The sequence below is a fragment of the Scyliorhinus torazame genome, chromosome 17 (assembly GCF_047496885.1).
Source record: "Scyliorhinus torazame isolate Kashiwa2021f chromosome 17, sScyTor2.1, whole genome shotgun sequence".
NCBI classification, from domain to species: Eukaryota; Metazoa; Chordata; class Chondrichthyes; order Carcharhiniformes; family Scyliorhinidae; genus Scyliorhinus; species Scyliorhinus torazame.
In genome coordinates this window covers 165,936,330-165,944,059 of record NC_092723.1, presented here as the reverse complement: position 1 = coordinate 165,944,059, position 7,730 = coordinate 165,936,330, and positions in this window count along the sequence as shown.

Below are 7,730 nucleotides of genomic sequence, written 5' to 3'. Positions count from 1 at the left end.
CCTGGAACTCGGAGAGGAGAGGGAGCAGCGTGCACTCTGGCGATTAGATGTGGGATTGCTGGCGGATGAGGGAGTCTGTGGAAGGGTGCGGGGATGTATCGAGAGATACCTGGAGGCCAATGACGACGGGGAGGTCCGAGTGGGAGTAGTATGGGAAGCACTAAAGGCGGTGGTCAGAGGAGAGCTGATCTCCATCAGGGCCCACAAAGGGAAAATAGAGGCCAAGGAAAGGGAAAGATTACTGGGGGAGATTTTAAGGGTAGATAAAGAATACGCGGAGGCCCCGGAGGAAGGACTACACAGGGAGAGACGACGACTCCAGATGGAGTTCGACCTTCTGACCACTAGGAGGGCGGAGGCGCAGTGGAGGAAGGCACTGGGGATGAGATATGAATATGGGGAAAAGGCTAGTCGCCTGTTGGCCCATCAGCTGCGAAAGAGGACAGCGGCGAGGGAGATAGGGGGAATTAGAGATGAAAAGGGAGCTACGGTGCGGAGAGCAGGGAAGATAAACGAGGTGTTTAAGACCTTTTACGAAAGACTTTATAGGTCCCAACCCCCGGGGGGAAAAGAGGAGATGCGGCAGTTTTTGGACCAATTAAGGTTCCCGAGGGTGGAGGAGCAGGAGGTGGAAGGCCTGGGGGCACCAATTGGGGTGGACGAGGTTACCAAGGGGCTGGGGAACATGCAGGCAGGGAAGGCCCCGGGACCAGATGGGTTCCCGGTGGAATTTTATAGAAAATATGTGGACTTGCTGGCCCCGCTGTTGGTAAGGACGTTTAACGAGGCCAGAGAAGGGGGGACCCTACCCCCGACAATGTTGGAGGCGACAATATCGCTAATTTTGAAGCGGGATAAAGATCCGCTGCAGTGCGGGTCCTATAGGCCTATCTCACTGCTAAATGTGGACGCCAAGTTGCTAGCAAAGGTGCTGGCAACGAGGATAGAGGATTGTGTCCCGGGGGTGGTGCACGAAGACCAGACAGGATTCGTAAAGGGGAGACAACTAAATGTCAACGTGCGACGGCTATTAGGGGTGATAATGATGCCTCCAGTAGAGGGGGAGGCAGAGATAGTGGCGGCAATGGATGCAGAGAAGGCATTTGATAGGATGGAGTGGGAGTATCTATGGGAGGTGCTGAGGAGGTTCGAGTTCGGGGACGGGTTTGTTAGCTGGGTCAAACCCCTCTATGGGGCCTGTGGTAGTATGTATTGAGGGTCATGTGGGACTGGAAGCCCTAATGTCATTGGCTGACAGATCCCGGGTCCTGGTTGGCCATTGACCTCAAGCTCCGCCCTGAAGGCGGAGTATAAGAAGCCGGAGTCTTCCCCCGCAGGCCAGTTTACTATCAAGCTGCGGGGGAACAGACATGCTTAATAAAGCCTCATCGACTTCACTCTATTCGTCTCACGGAGTCTTTGTGCGCTACAATTTATTAAGCGTGCCTAAAAAAAAAAGGACTATGGAGCTCAGGATCATTCCGGAATGCCTGAGGATCAGCCCCCATGCAGTGAACGCGGCAGCAGCCTTCAAGCACTGGCAGACTTGCTTCGAGGCCTACCTCAGAACGACCACCGGCCGAGTCTCAGAAGACCAAAAACTGCAGGTCCTGCACTCGAGGGTGAGCACGGAGATTTTCTCCCTCATCGAAGACTCGGACAATTTCCAGACGGCGTTCGCAGCACTGAAAAGTATCTATGTCCGCCCTGTTAACCAAATCTACGCTCGCTACCAGCTCGCGACGAGACGGCAAGCTCCTGGAGAATCGATGGACGAGTTCTACGCCGCGCTGCTGATTTTGGGACGAGCCTGCAGCTGCCCGTCGGTGAACGCAAACGAACACACGGACATGTTAATGCGCGATGCTTTTGTGGCAGGTATGCAATCCTCCCAAATCCGCCAAAGACTTCTAGAAAAAGAGTCGCTAGGACTCTCAGAGGCACGGGCCCTAGCAGCCTCCCTAGACGTGGCCGCGCGTAATACCCGCGCCTACGGCCCCGACCGCGCGGCAACCCATTGGGCCCCGTACGTACCCGTCGCGGCAAACCACCTACCCCCCCCCGGACACCCCACAGGCTTGCGCAGTCCAAACGCCGAGTCGCACCGGGGGCGCCCGCTGTTATTTCTGCGGCCAGGCGAAACACCCCCGACAGCGCTGCCCGGCCCGCGCAGCTATCTGCAAAAGCTGCGGGAAAAAGGGCCATTATGCGGTTGTGTGCCGGTCCCGCGAGGTCGCCGCCATCCCGGGAGCACAGGGAGCCCTGCAAGCAGTTTACGCGCCCCAACCCCCCCAGCATGCCATGTACGACCCGCAGGCGCAGCCGCTCTGGGTCCCGACCACCGCGGTCCCGGAAGAACTGGGAGCCCTGCACGCCGCCTACGCTCCCCAACCCCCCTCCCCGCAGCCCATGTATGACCCGCCGCCGGCGCTACCGCTTTGGGTCCCGGCCAACACTCTCCACGGAGAGGAGGGAGTTTTCCGCGTCCCTAACGCCACCCTAACCCCCACCCCGCGCCCCACGCCTGACCCGCCGGCGCCACCTACTTGGGCCCCGACCACCGCTGTCCCCGGTGAGGGAGCTCCGCGCGGTCCTAGCGCTCGCGGTCCTAGCGCCCCCCAGCCCCCCCAGCACACCATGTGCGACCCGCAGACGCCGCCATTTTGGGTCCCGGCCACCAGGAGGGGAGGAGGGGCGCCGCCATCTTGGACCGCCCCAGACCTGTACGACGCATGGGGGCGGCCATTTTGTCCACCCCCGCCGCCACCTTGTGACCCCCCAGCCACGTGCGATGTATGGGGCGGCCATTTTGTTCATCCCCGACGCCATCTTGGACGGCAACAACGGACCCCACTCCACTACTACAACCACGGCTCGCTTCGATTACGCTCGATCAAGCTCGGCCCCGGACACTCCAGACGACGACGACAACGGTACTAATAAACGGCCACGAGGCGCCATGCCTAGTCGACTCCGGGAGCACGGAAAGCTTTATACACCCCGACACGGTAAGACGCTGTTCCTTGACCACCTATCCCAGCGCACAAAAGATTTGCCTAGCTGCAGGATCCCACTCCGTACAGATCCAGGGATTCTGCATAGTTACCCTAATGGTGCAGGGGAGGGAGTTCAAAAACTACAAACTAAACGTCCTTCCCCAACTCTGTGCCCCCACCTTGCTGGGATTAGATTTCCAATGCAATCTACAGAGCCTTACGTTCAAATTCGGCGGCCCCAAACCCCCACTCACTATCTGCGGCCTCGCAACCCTCAAGGTGCAACCCCCGTCCTTGTTTGCGAACCTCACCCCGGATTGCAAACCCGTCGCCACTAGGAGCAGACGGTACAGCGCCCAGGACCGGACCTTCATTCGGTCCGAAGTCCAACGGCTACTAAAGGAGGGCATAATCCAGGCCAGCAATAGTCCCTGGAGAGCGCAGGTGGTAGTAGTGAAGACAGGGGAGAAACAAAGGATGGTCATTGACTATAGCCAGACCATCAACAGGTACACACAACTAGACGCGTACCCTCTCCCCCGCATATCCGACATGGTCAATCGGATTGCCCAATATAAAGTCTTCTCCACCGTGGACCTCAAGTCCGCCTACCATCAGCTCCCCATCCGCCCAAGTGACCGCAAGTACACAGCCTTCGAGGCAGACGGGCGATTATACCATTTCCTACGTGTCCCTTTTGGCGTCACAAACGGGGTCTCGGTCTTCCAACGGCAGATGGACCGAATGGTTGATCAACATGGGTTGCGGGCCACGTTCCCGTATCTCGACAATGTAACCATCTGCGGCCACGATCAGCAGGACCACGACGCCAACCTCCAAAAATTCCTGCAGACCGCCAAAGCCTTGAACCTCACGTACAACGAGGACAAGTGCGTTTTTAGCACCGACCGGCTAGCCATTCTGTGCTACGTAGTGCGCAATGGGATAATAGGCCCCGACCCCGAACGTATGCGCGCACTCATGGAATTTCCCCTCCCGCACTGCCCAAAAGCCCTGAAACGCTGCTTGGGGTTCTTTTCGTACTACGCCCAGTGGGTCCCCCAGTACGCAGACAAGGCCCGCCCCCTAATACAGACCACGACCTTCCCTCTGTCGACAGAGGCTTGCCAGGCCTTCAGCCGCATCAAAGCGGATATCGCAAAGGCCACGATGCGCGCCATCGACGAGTCCCTCCCCTCCACCGACCGCAACGCATATTTTCTTAATGTAGTGGACGAATACTCCCGCTTCCCTTTTGCCATTCCCTGTTCTGACATGACCGCGGCCACAGTCATTAAAGCCCTGAACAGCATCTTCACACTGTTTGGTTACCCCGCATACGTCCACAGCGACAGGGGGTCCTCTTTCATGAGTGACGAGCTGCGCCAGTTCCTGCTCAGCAAGGGCATAGCCTCAAGCAGGACGACCAGCTACAACCCCCGGGGGAACGGGCAAGTAGAAAGGGAGAACGGCACGGTCTGTAAGGCCGTCCTACTGGCCCTACGGTCCAGGGACCTCCCAGTTTCACGGTGGCAGGAGGTCCTCCCGGACGCTCTCCATTCCATCCGGTCGTTATTATGTACGAGCACTAATCAAACGCCTCATGAGCGTCTCCTTGTCTTCCCTAGGAGGTCCTCCTCTGGTACGTCGCTGCCGACCTGGCTGGCGGCCCCAGGACCCATCCTGCTCCGAAAGCATGTGCGGGCACATAAGGCGGACCCGTTGGTCGAAAGGGTTCACCTCCTCCACGCGAACCCCCAGTACGCCTACCCCGACGGCCGACAGGACACGGTCTCCCTGCGGGATCTGGCGCCCGCCGGCAACACGCACACCCCCCCCGACACCATCAACCCAACCCCCCCCCCTTCCTGCCACCGCCGCACCCCGCGACCGCCCCCTTCCCAGGAGGATCGGTTCCCCTCCCCTCAGCACCGACCAAGAATCAAGCCCGAGCTGAAACCGTACGGCTCCTGGAGGTGACAACACTGGTACAAGCACCACCACCACCGCCGGGGCCGAGGCGATCGACACGGACGACCAGACCGCCCGACCGACTCGTGGCGTCGATGTAAAACAAATATGGACTGTTCACAAGAACATTTTGCTTTTCTTCCTATACCCTCTGTAAATAGTTGCAACGGGACAAAATTGTCCAATACTGTATTGCCATGTGAATGTTTTGTCCTCCCAGGACCAGCCCTGTAAACCCTTACCACCATACGAAGCATCACCCCGCCGGGTTCATTTTTGACAAGGGGTGAATGTGGTAGTATGTATTGGGGGTCATGTGGGACTGGAAGCCCTAATGTCATTGGCTGACAGATCCCGGGTCCTGGTTGGCCGTTGACCTCAAGCTCCGCACTGAAGGCGGAGTATAAGAAGCCGGAGTCTTCCCCCGCAGGCCAGTTTACTATCGAGCTGCGGGGGAACAGACACGCTTAATAAAGCCTCATCGACTTCACTCTATTCGTCTCACGGAGTCTTTGTGCGCTACAGGGCCCCAACGGCAAGTGTGGTCACGGGTCGGCAAAGGTCGGAGTATTTTCGACTATACAGGGGAACAAGACAGGGATGCCCGCTATCTCCATTACTGTTCGCGTTGGCAATTGAACCACTGGCCATAGCGCTGAGAGACTCCAGAAAATGGAGAGGGGTGATTAGAGGGGGAGAGGAACACCGAGTGTCACTCTACGCGGATGACCTACTGTTGTATGTGACTGACCCAGTGGGGGGGATGACAGAGGTCATGAAGATATTGAGGGAGTTCGGAGATTTCTCGGGATATAGGCTTAACATGGGAAAGAGTGAGCTTTTTGTGATACACCCTGGGGACCAGAGTAGAGGGATAGATGGCCTGCCTTTAAGGAGAGTGGAAAGAAACTTTCGATACCTGGGGATTCAGATAGCCAGGTGCTGGGGAACCTTACACAGACTTAATCTGACACGACTGGTGGAACAAATGGAAGAGGACTTCAAGAGGTGGAACATGCAGCCGCTGTCACTGGCGGGTAGAGTGCAGGCAATTAAGATGATGGTCCTCCCGAGGTTCCTATTTGTGTTCCAATGTCTCCCTATACTGATCACTAAGGCCTTTTTTTTTAAAAATAGACAGGAGCATCACGAGCTTCGTGTGGGCAGGGAAGGTCCCGAGGGTAAGGAGGGCGTTCTTACAACGTAGTAGAGACAGAGGGGGACTGGCGCTGCCGAATTTGGGCGACTACTACTGGGCCGCCAATGTGGCGATGATTCGTAAATGGATGATAGAGGGAGAGGGAGCGGCGTGGAAAAGACTAGAGATGAAGTCCTGTAAAGGGACGAGTCTAGAAGCGCTGGTGATGGCGCCACTACCGCTCTCACCAAAAAGATTTACCACAAACCCAGTGGTGGCAGCAACATTAAGTATCTGGGGGCAATGGAGGCGACAGAGAGGTGTGTTGGGAGCCTTGGTGAGGTCCCCAATTAGGAACAACCATAGGTTTGCCCCAGGGAGGCTGGATGGAGGATTCCAGAGTTGGCACCAGTTGGGAATCAGGAGAGTGGGAGATTTATTTATAGACGGGACGTTTGCGAGTTTGGGAGCTCTGGAGGAAAAGTATAAGCTGCCCCGGGGAAATTTCTTTAGGTATATGCAGGTGAGGGCGTTCACAAGACAACAGGTGAGGGAATTTCCGCTGCTCCCGACACAGGGGATCCAGGATAGAGTGCTTTCGGGGGTGTGGGTCGGGGGGGGCAAGGTGTCAGAGATATACCGGGAGATGAGAGAAGAGGGGGAGGAGCTGGTGGGCGAACTGAAAGGAAAATGGGAAGAAGAGCTCGGGGAGGAGATTGAGGAGGGTTTGTGGGCTGATGCCCTAAGCAGGGTAAATTCCTCTTCCTCGTGTGCCAGGCTTAGCCTGATCCAATTTAAGGTGCTGCATAGAGCACACATAACAGGAGCAAGGTTGAGCAGTTTCTTCGGAGTGGAGGACAAGTGTGGGAGGTGCGGCGGAAGCCCGGCAAACCACACACATATGTTTTGGTTGTGCCCGGCACTGGAGGGGTACTGGAGGGGAGTGACGGGAGTGATCTCGAAGGTGGTGAAGGTCCGGGTCAAACCAGGCTGGGGGTTAGCTTTATTTGGAGTTGCGGATGAGCCAGGAGTGCAGGAGGCGAAAGAGGCCGATGTCGTGGCCTTTGCGTCCCTAGTAGCCCGGCGTAGGATTTTACTTATGTGGAAGGAAGCGAAACCCCCCCGGACTGGAGGCCTGGATAAACGATATGGCGGGGTTCATAAAACTGGAGCAGATTAAGTTTGCGCTGAGAGGATCGGCTCAAGGGTTCACCAGGCGGTGGCAACCGTTCCTTGACTACCTAACGGAACGTTAGAGGGAAGATAGATGACCAGCAGCAGCAACCCAGGGGGAGGGGGGTGGGGGGGGAGGGGGGGTAAGATGTTTGGGTTCTGGGAGGGGGAGGGGGATGGGGGGAGTTTCATTTTATGTTATTTGGTTAGTTTACCATGTTAGTTAGTTATTCAATGTTAGATTGTAGTTATCATGTTACTTGTACTTTTAATTTCTCTTTTGTTTGATTTGTAAGGGGAAAAATTGTGATTGAAAAACTTTAATAAAATATATTTTTAAAAAAGGAAATGACTTCCTGTGTTTGTACTCGATCCCTCTATTCATGAAGCCCAAGGCTCCATCTGATTTCACTAACTACTCTCTCAATACATCCTGCTGCCTTCAAAGATCA